Source organism: Poecilia latipinna, unplaced genomic scaffold, assembly GCF_001443285.1.
Source record: "Poecilia latipinna isolate Pla-1442-1.1 unplaced genomic scaffold, P_latipinna-1.0 Scaffold1517, whole genome shotgun sequence".
NCBI classification, from domain to species: Eukaryota; Metazoa; Chordata; class Actinopteri; order Cyprinodontiformes; family Poeciliidae; genus Poecilia; species Poecilia latipinna.
In genome coordinates, this window is record NW_015114133.1 from 103,730 (window position 1) to 116,775 (window position 13,046).

The 13,046-nt window shown below is 36.7% G+C and overlaps 1 long non-coding RNA gene across 4 annotated transcripts in view; it reads right to left on the bottom strand.

Annotated features, from left to right (window-relative positions):
- Positions 1 to 11,077, bottom strand: part of LOC106963285 (uncharacterized) — a 52,108-nt gene extending 41,031 nt beyond the window's left edge. For 3 of the 4 annotated variants that reach the window (XR_001428162.1, XR_001428165.1, XR_001428163.1), the window contains exon 1: positions 10,893 to 11,072. This is a non-coding gene — a long non-coding RNA (uncharacterized LOC106963285). Of the gene's footprint in view, positions 1 to 10,892 lie in introns of all 4 variants that reach the window. The other variant, XR_001428164.1, reaches the window with a different exon arrangement.
- Between the last annotated feature and the right edge of the window lie 1,969 nt (positions 11,078 to 13,046).

The window sequence follows — 13,046 nt, forward strand, 5'->3', positions numbered from 1 at the left end:
AAAATCAGAGAAACTGATTATTTTATCTGGTCTCTTATTTTTTTACAGAGATGTAATATATATATATATATATATATATATATATATATATATATATATATATATATATATATATATAGTGACTGGTCTCCGAATGCAGATTTTAACTGAAGGTTTTCTAAATGAATGAATTCCCTTTGAGGTTCATCACCTATTGATCTTCTGTTTGACTGACAAGAATCTAATCTTTTGACATTTACAAAGGGTCAGAGCTCCGTAGACACCAATGTTTTAATTCGCTTTAATTTAATAGATCTAATAGGTCAACCTAACCTTATCAATCACTGTTATATTAAAGCTGAAATAAGTCGATGCTGGCATATCAGGGAAGCTGCAAACTCCAATCCTGTGGGTATCTCTGATGGAACGGTTTGACCAAAGTCGGAAAGATTTGGAGAAACTTTAACAAAATTGTGTTGGCTCAAAGAATAATTAAACAGATTAAATCTACATCCTAATAGGTATCTAATAAATGGCATGTTTGAGTACAACTCCTGGTAGATGTTCAGTCAAGGTTTTTTTGTTGCAAAACAACAAAAATAACTAATGAGGCAAAAAAAATCAACATCTGAGCATTGTAGCATTGAAAAACATAAAGTGAATAAAATTACACTTTTGGTTAATTTTACCCTAACTCCGTCTATTTCAAATTATTTGTGAAAATTTGCCTATCACATATTTTTGCACCAGAGCACATGAAAATTTATTTTGAAATACTTTAAATACTGAGGTGTAATACTGCTTGACACATGATTGGCTGGCATTATGAAACCAGCCAATCAGAGATGGTGAAGATGTGGACTAGCTTCTGTAGTCATATGATGTCACACTTCTGGAAGCAACTGTCACTTCATGGCAGTTGCTATGGAGTTGCTATGACAACAGCAGAATATAAACTTAGAACTAGCTCTCTGTTCCTATCTAACAAAAGGCGCTTTCGCACTGCACGGTACGGTACGGAACGGTTCCGAGCGTGTATCGCATTACAACTTGCGACCGGTTCCACACGGCCCCATGGAACCGCAAGAGCTGTGGTTCCAATTGTGCTGGCCAAGTGGTTCTGCTTAGAACCAGCAGCTGATTGGCCACTGGTTGTTATGGAGTCAGATGTTGATTTTCCGTTAACGTCTGGCTCTCACTACTATATTTGCTGTCTATTTCTATTACACATTGGTCAAGTGTGTCAATACACTTTCTCTCTGTTCGTCTGGAAGGCATGCTTCCATGGTTCATCTATGCTTTGTGCTGCACTTGCCTACCAAGATGGCACTGATCACTTCCAGCTTAGAGTAGTGGGAACTATGCATTAAAGCTGTCAGGATTGAAGTAACTCCTAAAATGCTCAACTATTAAAACTTTTTCAGCTGCAAACCGTTTCACTATGTAATAAAACCTAAGTTTTGTGTCTTCAGTGAAATGTTGTGAGTGGCGGGATGCAGTGACATGAATCACAGTTAGTCTTCGCATTGGAACATGTATGTGGTTTCTTCATTGCTAGATTAGAAAACCAAACGAGGAACCACTGAGAGCTGGCATCAACTAAAAACTGAGAGAAACGGCCGCGGTTTCACATGAGTGGGTGCAGCTCTTCCTGCAGAATTAGGGCTTGCTTTATTCATGGGCGCCAGCCAACACTCTGGCTTCCCTCTGGTGATGGAAGATGGCGGCACGGAGTCGGCCCAGGGAATCTACTTGTCACTCATTGGATTTTGAGGTTGCTGAGCCGACAAAATGAAACAAGCGAAGCGTGGGGAAAACATGAATCAAGAAGATGTGTGTGGTACAGGCAGGAATTTTGGGGATGTTTTCTCTTTTTAAACACAAAGCGCCATTTTTGTCTTTTGAGGCTGAGTTTTTAACCTTCTTTCTATATCAAACTTTTACAGTATTAATGGGGGAAACTAGTTTTAATTTCTAGCCAATAGCTAGATGTGAAACCTTTCCTCATTTTGTGATGTTCCAAACACAAACTTACATTTATTCATCTAATAAACCAATAGTGCAAGAACACACAGGTCTTGAGATTTTGGTTTGCTTGTTTAAATTGAATCACTAACAATGAGTGTCAGAAATGTTTTGTTTTTGTATTTTCATTTGTATTCTCTGATAATTGGCCCAGAAAAATATCAGCAATTGTGCCAGGGTGAACTTATGAGCACATATTTATATGTTATCTTATCTTTCAGTGCAGAAAAATATATGATCAAATAAATAAGAGTCCAAAATGAATTATGTTGATACAAAAGGTGAGCCTCTCGTCCTTCTTTTTGGGCATTTACACAACAAAGCGTAACCATGGAGACTTATAACATGGGAAAATGTCTTGTTATAAACTAAATAATCTGCCATTGGAACAGGATATTTTTCCATCTATATTAAGTAATTGTTTTCTTAAAACAAACCTCTATATCTTGCTAAAAAGTTACTTTACTAAGATGTTATCACTAGAAACTGGACCAAAACTACTTTTATGTTTTTGCAGTGTACTCTACTGAATCAATATACTTCATTTTACCTGAAACCAGAGGAGTAACAGAGGGTCTCCTTTGTTTTTACCATGACTGTGTGTCATTTTATTGAGTGAAAGGCCTGCGTACATGCACTGCCACCTTTCCCCCGCCAGTGAAAGGGCACCTTCAGAGAACAAAGCTGTTCAGACCCTTTGAACGTGGCTTTAAATATTTCACATAGCACTGATCAGATTAGCACTGAGAGCTGATCTGGGTCGTATAGATCCCCAGTTGTAACCCCAAACCAAATCAAAGCAACATGAAACAGCCTCTGAACTTCCCATAGAGCCATCCGGATGACCTTGGAATCACTTCTAATGGATTTTATTGTTATTGAACTTGCAACAGAGACAACAGATATTTATATCTATGTAGATATAAATATCTATATTTATAGATTCCATATTTCTGTATATAGATATACAGAAATATGGAAAAGAGGGCTACCTTTCCTCCACAACCAAAACTAAACTGTTTTCCTGGTGTTTCAAGCTTTTTCACATTTATAATCAGTCAAAGTTGATTTTTATAAACACCTTGCATGCAACACTAAGTGTTTTACGGGATTAAAAACAGATTAATAAAGACCTCCCCCGATGCCCATAAATAAAATCCAGCTGAACTAATTGCCGTCTTATTTGTAAATGCACCAAGGAGCAGCAAAGACACATGAGGGATATTGTAGAGAAGTTTAAAACTGGGTTAGGTTATGAAATAATACCTATAAAAAGCAACAGAAATTTAATAAAATAGCTATTAAAATAGGAATTATCATTTGTGTGTAGTTATGATGGTTTCCTGGACCCCATAGATTTTTTTTTCTGCTTTTGTTGTAAAATGCATAAACTTTTGGAATTGTTTTTTTTAGTTTAACATTGAATGTGCTACTCAAAGTTCTGGTGCTAAATGAATGATTGTTCCAGTTATTCTGTGAATGATATAAACATTTTACTAAAAAGCTAACATTGATGATTGCTACGTCGCTTTGCTTATGGGTAAACTGGTTGGAAGATTTTATAACAGTACAATTTTAGGTTGACTTGTAAAAAAAATAGAAATCAAAGTTTGGTAAACTGAAAAGTAAAACTTAAACACTCAAGTTGAAATGATAAACTCAATAACACCCTGAAGTTCTAACTATTTTTTACAGCATTTATAGGAAAGGTGCCTGGAAGCAAAATGTCTCCAGGTTGCAGGTTTTTGGACAGCTGGACCTTTCAGATTCAGACGCAGGCCACTGTGGAGCGCTGCGTTAGGCAGAGACGGACCTGTCACGGATCAGCTGGAGTTATGTCAGAAAACGTGTGTGGCTTCATTTTGAAATGTGCAGTTTTGCTGAAATGGTCTCACCTCATCCAGAGTAGCATGGGTTTATTTTTATTGCAGGTTTGCTCTTAAAATTACAAGAATTTACATATCAGATTATGTTTGCAACTTTAAACTGTGAAATAAATATTCATTTTTCATTCATTAATGGGGCAACTGATTTGGTGTAGAGATTTATAATTAAATCAGAGAAGTTGCATAGAAATGCATGCAACTATTTTGAACATTTTTTACTTGTTAGAAGAAATAGAAAACTATTCGTTATGTATTTGACTGACCCGTCCATCTAAAATCTGGTGCATATTGGAAAACATTTAGAAAGATTTGTTAGACTTTATTATTCATTTTTTTCTGACAGTCTTGATCTCGATTTTAAACCGTTTTTAAAAGTGAAGGTTTGAGTAAAATGAGAAGCTTGTGTATCTAAGTGTTTTTTCTGCCAAACAACAAACATAAGGTTCAACAATCAGCAGGGCAGAGACGATCATTTACTGTGGATAAACAGCTCTCTGCTCTGTTTACCGTCATGGAAACAGCAACATCCACCACAGTGAAAGGTTGTTTTTTACAGTTTATTACTATAAAAACAGATTTGCTTCATGTTGTTTGACTGATGAGCCCCTTTATCAGAAAACCCCTGCATATCTCCGCTGTTTACGTTGTTCTGGGAAGTCATCACTGGAACGGTGAAAAGCTCCCAGAGTGAAAAGAAGAATAAAAACAATGGCAATCAGTTGCAGCTGGTTTATTTCTGAGGAAAAGCTGAATTACGGATAAAAATGACTAAATTCCTGTCAGCACCATAACGCTGCTCCTCTGTTTTCTCCGGCTTTGGCCTGAAGGAGACAAACCCATCCTGATGTCCCCTAAAAGCTTCAGTTTTAGCTTTAATTAGCCCCCCAAGGGGTTCAGATTAACGGGCCTCAGGGCCGCCGCTCTGCTTCACTGTTCACAATCCCTCTGTAAATGGAGTGCTAAGGATTACGCCACATGTAGAGTGTGCTTTAAACGCTGCACAGTCTGATGCAAAAGGGAGAGCATGTGAATTTTAACTCGTAACAAATGTGGACTTGTGCACTTGCTAGCTAATTAGTAGTAGGTTAGTCTTTACTGTTACAGTGGATCTCTGGACCAAAACCGCACACAAATATTCAAAATGATTTATTTCAGTCAGAAAATCAGAGACTGGAGGATTTTATCAGCAAACTTAAATTATTTCTCTTTCTGAACAAAATGTCTGTTACAGCTGATGGTCATACAGGGTTCCAGGTAATTTTTCAGATGGTGAAGTTATGTACTATTAGTGCCATACTAAGAAAAAATTTAAATAAAATTTCAATAAAAGAAGTACGAAAATAAAGTCATGATATTACAAAAGGTTGTACTCGAATAAAGTAAAAAAAAGAATATAAAGTCATACTCATATAAGAAAGACATAATATTACGAGAATAAAGTCATACAATTATGAAAAGCCATATGAAAATAAAGACAAAATAATAAGAGTATAAATTCCTGATAACATGAGAATAAAGTTATAGTATTAGGAAATGTCATATAGTGTTAATAATACCAGAATAAAGTCATATTACAAGAATAAAGTTGTACTATTATGAAAAGTCAAGATAAAATGACAATAACGTTATAGTATTACAAGACTAAAGACATAACACTACAGGGAATAAAGACGTAGTATTACGAGGTTACCTAGCAACCCACTCATTCTCCGGTTACCTAGCAACAAGCTGTTGAGTAACTGGCAGCAGTTTAAAGTTTCGCCACTCTTCACCATTTTCATAACTATAGAAATAAACTATAGCGTACACTGAAATAATTAAACAGGTAATCAAACTTTTTTTTTAATTGTTAATTTGTTTTAAGTTCATGAAGTCGTCATGTTTAATGTAAATAAAGTAAGTTTGACAAATGTTTTTCAATTATATCTAAAATTAATTACTTTTTTTTTAAGTTGGAGTTAAATAGAGCTCTATGCTGAAAAGTGGAATGGTCACCAGCTTAGTGGTAATTCAGACATTTAAAACAAAAAACTAATCAATAAATATTTGTTATTTACTGATGTAAAACCATATTGTGCAGCTCTAATATCACAGCAACTCTTAACCTGTTGGTTGATGACGCAGATGAAATTATACATTGAATATCAGCACAGAAGCCTCAAAGAATTTAGGTTAATATTCTCATTTTTGGAAAAATCCTTCTTCATGTCTGCAAGTTTAATGTGACGACTGAGGGATTTCAGGGCAAAAACACGTTTTTCTCTCGAGGCGAAAATTCGCAGCATGAAAAACTGTCATGATCATCAAAGACGACTCATAAAATAACCCTGATGGTTAAACAGGGGAAGGTTAAAGGAAGTGGCGAGACATGTCGGCAGAGCTGTATTATCTAGACCCGCTCCAGGAAGCAGAAGATGAGGATCTACGATTGATGCTCATTCCGGCTGACGACTGCTTCGGGTCAACACCTCGGAAACTGCAGGACTTTTTACCTCGTCCTAATGAAATAAGAAGTCACAATAAGCTCAAGGCTGAAGGTGAAAACGCTCTTGATCAATAGAGCGGCTGCTAATTTCATATTCATTACCGTATTCAAGCCTGATTAAAAGTTCCGGTTGTGGTATTTATCTGGGATGGAAATGGCGAAGGGAAGGTGCCATTCGTTAAAGTTATGAAGGATTCTGTTAACATATCGATTCCCCCCTTAATTAGAAATGTGAAGAATAGCTCCTCATTATTTTGAGCGCAGAAGTGGATGATTGGACTGGATGAATCAATGAGTCGCAGTGATTTTCATATCAGCTCCTTACATCTTCCTGAATGAGGAGTTTCAAAGTTACAAGTCTGCGTAAAAAGTTCAAAAGTAAAGCAAAACGATGTCGGATTATAATAAAGTTCGGCTTTCATGAAGAAAACCGTTTCAGACGTAAGCTGTCCTCGTCTGTCCCGTCCTCTCCGCATTAGAAAATAAGTCACCCGCTGCCAACTGACATGGTAAGCATGTCAAATCGATGATCTATTTATATCTCAAAAGCAAAGCGAAGGGACATCGTCCATTTTTTAAAAGCCTCGCCTCAAGCCAAAGCTTTCAAGGCACACATAATTCCACCATTTTCTATTAGAGACACTTCAGCATCTTTTATTTGAATATATATATATATATGTGTGTGTGTGTGTGTGTGTGTGTGTCAGATTTGCTGTTGTGGCAGAGCTGAAGTTGACCTCAAACATGGCTTAAAGGGACAGTTTGAATATTTATATCTGAGGTTCTGGTAGTCAGTAGTTTCTCTGTCATGATTGGATAAAGGAAGGACTCGAGTGCAGGACATGTTCAATTTCAAGACGAAACTTGGAAATTATGACTTAACAGATTTAATGTTATTCTTGTTTGTTGAGATTTTTAGGGTCTTAACTGACGCCATTAGTGTTTTTTCAGGAGTTTACCAGAAGATTGTTGAACTATATTTCAAACTTTCCCCCAGAGAACAAGAGTTGCCAAAACAAATCTTTGATATAATCTTCAAATATATATATATATATATATATATATATATATAAAATACAAAAAAAACAATGAAGAACTTCACCGTCTTCCTTCTTTTTTATTGTGTGAAACAAATCTGAAAATATTAAATTTTGGTTGCTTCTCCGAGGGCTTCGTTGCGTTACCAGGGATGCCATTTTGGTTAAGTTTTAATGTGAAACTTGAACAGTAAAATCAATATTCCACAATGTTCCTGTGTGCGGCTCCGACAGGAACGCTGCTCTCCCAAAAAAAAAAAAAAAGCGAGCTCAGAGGGAGTCCAGAGGAGCCGGGTCAAATATTCATGAGCCTTCAGAGCACCGCTGAGATGTCACTGCAAGGACGGAGCGAGGATCGCTGCTCTTCAAAGTGGGAATGGAAATTGTGCCGAAAAGCGCATCAGGAGATGATTTTCTTTCTTACATTCACAAAGATTGTTATTTTTGCTTTATTATTTAATGACTTGTGTAGCTCTGAACCCGGGGAATATTACTGCACAAAGGGGAATGATGGATGAATTTTAAAAAGAAACAAAAGTTTATATATACACTTGGACTTTTTTCATCTGTTTGGTGACAGAACGAGAACACGAGGATGTTAAACTTTACTCATCCAGCTGCTTTCAGAGTCAAAAATATTAATAAATCAAAGCAAATATAAAATTATTTTCTCACAATTGTGGTTTTGCTCCATGTACCTCATATCTGCATTTGTATATTAATTCATTTTTGTTCTGACTAATAATACTTTTTACATAAAAACATGTACCATATATAGACATTTTCACAACCCCATTAATTTTCTGAATTGAATTTAAAGCTTTTATAAAAATAAAAAAAATATGATTTTTATTTATTTGTTAAAACTGCCACCTTGTTGTTACACTTTAACATGAGACAGATAATGTTAAAAGAATAATCTCCTCTACCGACTTCCTGGGCTACTATTAATGTCTGAAGAAATTCATCAAAAACAACCAATCAGAGACACGAGGCGGGCCTTATGGCTGTCAATCACCCTCATATACTCACTGCTAAATATGTTAATTATGGAGAAACAACTGAAGGTGGTTCCACCTGGCTCTAACTTTTTCCTCTGTTCACGTCTTTTGTTTTATGAGAAAAACATCTTTAAATTTTATTTATTCGGGCAGGAATAAATAAAATTTAAGGAAGAGATTGAGGCGAAGCAAACATTAAACAGACGGAGTTTAATGAAGATGTTTGGCTCATTGTTATTGCTTTAAATGAGGTTAAACTCTCCTATCTAAAGATAAGTGGGCTTTTAGAGTTTCCCCTTAAGAAAACTAGCTAAATTATTAAGTTTCCATAAAACTTGATGAAGACATCTTTCAGGCTGTAGTTGCTGACAGAGATGAATTACTGTAATACGCCTAATAAAAGGCTGCACAACCATGTAATTTCCTCTCTAACCTGCCTTTGGCAACATCAGATGTGCCAACTTCAAACTCTGAAGAGTGAACAGGAACGAAGCTTCACATTTAATTTTAGCCCTCAGTCGGGTATCATTTTATAACCTCAGCGTCATATAAACCCACTTCTGAACTTAGCAGCACCAATTCTCTTCCTCATATTGTGGATGATTTATTTTTATGTGTGTAGCTAAAATGGGAAAAGTTTTGTCTGTTTTAATCTTCTCTTGGCTTGAACACAGTGGTTAAACTTCTCCAGATTGCAGAACAGCAAAAATATCCAGCCGATTCAGCAATTTCCTCTCAATCAACAACTGATTGAGTGGTTTTGCCTCATTGATCTGATGGCTCCCCAGGGAGGGGTTTCTATGCGCTGATGCCGCAGGTTATTAGCCAGCCGTTCTGTTTGCTTTTGAATAAAACAGCCCTGTTCATGCAGATGGAGTCAAAGTTGACGCTGTTTACTCCATTAGAAGCTGGCATTGCTGACGGCAGGATCAGTGTGTGCTCTATCAAAGCAAACAATAGGCTGCGACGCGTTTATGGCGCCAACGCCAAATAACATTTATAGGTTCATAGATTCCAGAAACAAGAAGAGTTGATGGTTCCTGAGCTCAAATTTCTAGGATTTTACTTGAAGGACACAAAAGTATTCAACTTTTACCATTTTTATTTCGTCTACAAATCAAACAACAAAATTTAGCTTTTTTTTTTTTTAGACAAAAAAAAATTTACTTTAATGTCAGAGTGAGAATAGATTTCTACAAAATATTGTCAGTTAAATAAAAATAATTTCACATAAAATACTTTAAAGTTTCCACAGATATCATCTGCTGAAGTCCAAATTTAAAAACACTTTCTGCTGACGAGTTTAATAAAAACGCAGATTTGATTCTTCAGCTGAATTTGGTGCCAATATATTTTAGCTTCCTTTACAATTGCGCTAATAGAAAATGCAAAAATAAATTTGGTTCATGAAAACACACCAATTTCAAATAAACTCACATTTTTTGATAAAAAGTTTTTGCGCTACGATGAGGTGGATTTTCATATTGAAATAGTTGCAACCACCACTTAACCAAATGAGAAATGAGTGAAGTACTAAAGGTATTTATAGTTTAGGGTCACACAGGAAAATTATAAACAAATACGTTTGAGCAACCTAAGTATATTTTTTAAGAAAAAAGTCCAGTTAACACCAATTATCAAACAATAAATGGAGAAAATAAACTTAGAATATCCACCGTCATAAAAAATAAAAATTAATTTTCAAAATCAGGGCAGTCTTCTAACCACTTAGCTTTAAAACTCACTCAAAAAAATTCCCAATAAAAACATAGACTCCAGTTTAGACTTTCAGTGTAACAGTTCAGTTAGATTTAAGTGTAAAATGCAATAAAACCTAAAATAAACCAAGAACACCCATTTCTAGCAGAAACGGTTACAAGCATCACTTCACAATAAAACAGTTTAATTTCCCAAAGCTATGTTACTGACTGAGCCAGTGGTTCTTAACCTTTTTTGAGGTACCGAACCCCCCAGTTTCATATGCGCATTCACTGAGCCCTTCTTACCCCCGACACACAAAATACTTTGTGGTATTCTGATTTAGTAATGTAATTATATTAGCTGCGTTACCACCCCCACGCCACTAGAGGCAGTATCAACCGCGAAAAGATGCACAAGTTCAAATCCATGCTGAGAGTGGAGCTCCTTCAATCAGTGCTCCTCCGCAGCTCTGATTGGCTCAGCAATGTAACGTGATCCTCTACAGCAGCTCTGATTGGCTCAGCAATGTAACGTGATCCTCTGCAGCAAGTGATGGCAAAGCAGGGAGAGTCATCACGACTTTACCCAGGTGTGTCTTTACCTCCGCGGCAGGGGGTCCACCGGACCCCTGAGACCGACTCATCGAACCCCAGGGGTTCGATCGAACCCAGGTTAAGAACCACTGGACTGAGCTACTCCAGTTGTTTTTTCCAGTCCAAACAAAAACTGAGCAACGTTAGCCAAATAGCAAGCAGCTGAAACAAAACAACAGACTCACCAACGGAGAAATCCCGGAACAAAACGCACATCGCCCACTTCGGCATAAACGCATTTTTTCATATAACAGCAGTATTTACGACGAGTATTTCCAATAAATAAAACTTTTCTAGCTCTCCTGAAATGCGCCCCTTCTACGTAGTTTTCCATTTCTTTTTCTTCAGTCTGCATTGCGTTTCTTCTTTGACCGAAACTGCAGACGTATGGGTCTCTAGTGCCCTCTACTTGACATTTAAAGAACTAACAAATTTACTCAAAATTTAAAACAGATGAGCAGGAGGTTATATTTCGCAGAACTTCAATTGAAACACTTTTTTTTTTCCCGCATCACGAGTCATGTGATAAATAACCAGATGTTACCACTGGCGGAAAAGACGAAGGAGACGACAGGAAATAGTAGAAGGATGGCAAAATGGCGTCACTAGGAGGCCATTTTAACAGGGATTTAGAGACTTTTGAAAACCACTGTATGTCAAATCTCAACACAATGTTGTGTGAGATACATTTGCGAGTGCACCATTAAGGTAGAAGAGGATGTCGGTGAAGTTTTAGTGAGTTTTAGCATCAGCTGGGAAATCAGAAGCAACAACTCAGCTGCAAACAATTCACACTTCCACAGTAAATACAAGGTGTTTCTCAGAGCTTTTAAACGTTTTTTCAACACATCTGAGTATTCAGTAATAATCAGCTTAATTTGATGTTGAAGTTAGGATTTATTTTTTTAAAACAAAATGATGACCTGCATGCTGGGAACTGGCTCTGGTGCTGAGCTAGAGCCCCCAGGGAGTGATGGACTTTTCATTTGACCCTCATTAAAAATTGATGGCCTGTAATAATAGAGATCAGAGGGAAGATTTACGTGTCACAGCACACCACTTAAAGTCAAAGGCGTTCTTTATAAGCTTATTCTTGGACTCATAAGCAGAAATGACTCATAATAACCTTATTTTATTAATAAAAAGTTGCATTTGTAAGTCTTCTTCCTTTCCCAAGTCACTCTCATTATTCAGGTTGCACAGCTGCACTAAAAGTTTACCTTCATATATTTAAAACTCCTGACAGGGAAGGAAAAATATCTTCCCTTGTGATTAGTTATCTGCAAGTTAATTAGATAAGTGAGTAACGTTATTATGCACACAGCTTGTCAGAATCTGGCAGGAAAACGACCTTCTGCAAGATTATTTTTTTATTTTAGAGTATTTTTGTATCCGTAGAGTGCAATTTAAATGCACAATGTTCAAAAGTGTATCTTGTATTTGTCTGCAAGCAGCAAAAATTGTCAGGGAGATGCACTAAAAGATGTAAAAATGCCATGGAATTACACTGACATCTGGTGGAAAGAATAACTTTTTTTTAATAAATGCAATTTTCTTTTTAAGATAAGAACATTTACAGGACAAAAGAGCGGACAGGTGGTATTTATACACACAGGTGAGGGTAATAACCAAGTCAAAACAGGTGTTAAACAATTAGCAAGGAGAATTAGAGGTTCTTCATAACGGAAAATGCTTGAGAAAGTTATTACCTGCAGGGGGTTTGGAGGATTTAAAAAACCAAATATAACTTCTGCTTTCCTTGGAATCACTTTCGCTACTTTCCCCCTCTTCACCGCAACATCTGCGTCTGCACCTATCCATTATTCACGCAGCGTTGGTTCTTCCTCAGAGGTCACGCTGCTCTGTAAAACTTTTAATCGGCAGCAGCTGCCAACCCTGATGGGCTGCAGACCAGGCGATGCTGGGCGGCGTGAGGCGCTCGGCTGGAGGTTCTGGTGGGAGCACAGCGGCCGACCTGCCCGTTAAAACCTGTTTAAGAAGCTAAAAAAACACCACCAGGCAACTCTGATGCAAAAAAGATCAAACAGAGTTGATGTTTTAGTTTCTGATTATTTGACTCCTGGTATCAGAATTTAATCCCCACTTTATTATTTATATTCATTCTGCATATGACCCAAATCCAATGTTTTGTTTTGGGTTTTTTTTGGGTCGTTTAGAATTAAAAAAATAAACGTATTAAGTCAATTCAGCACTTATCAAATCAATATCATGCAATACTAAACCTCAGATATCTGTATCAGTATTGAACATTGCATTGGTGCTTCCCCATTAAACAGCATATTTAGACGTAAATTACACAAAATTCTTCAGATACAAAG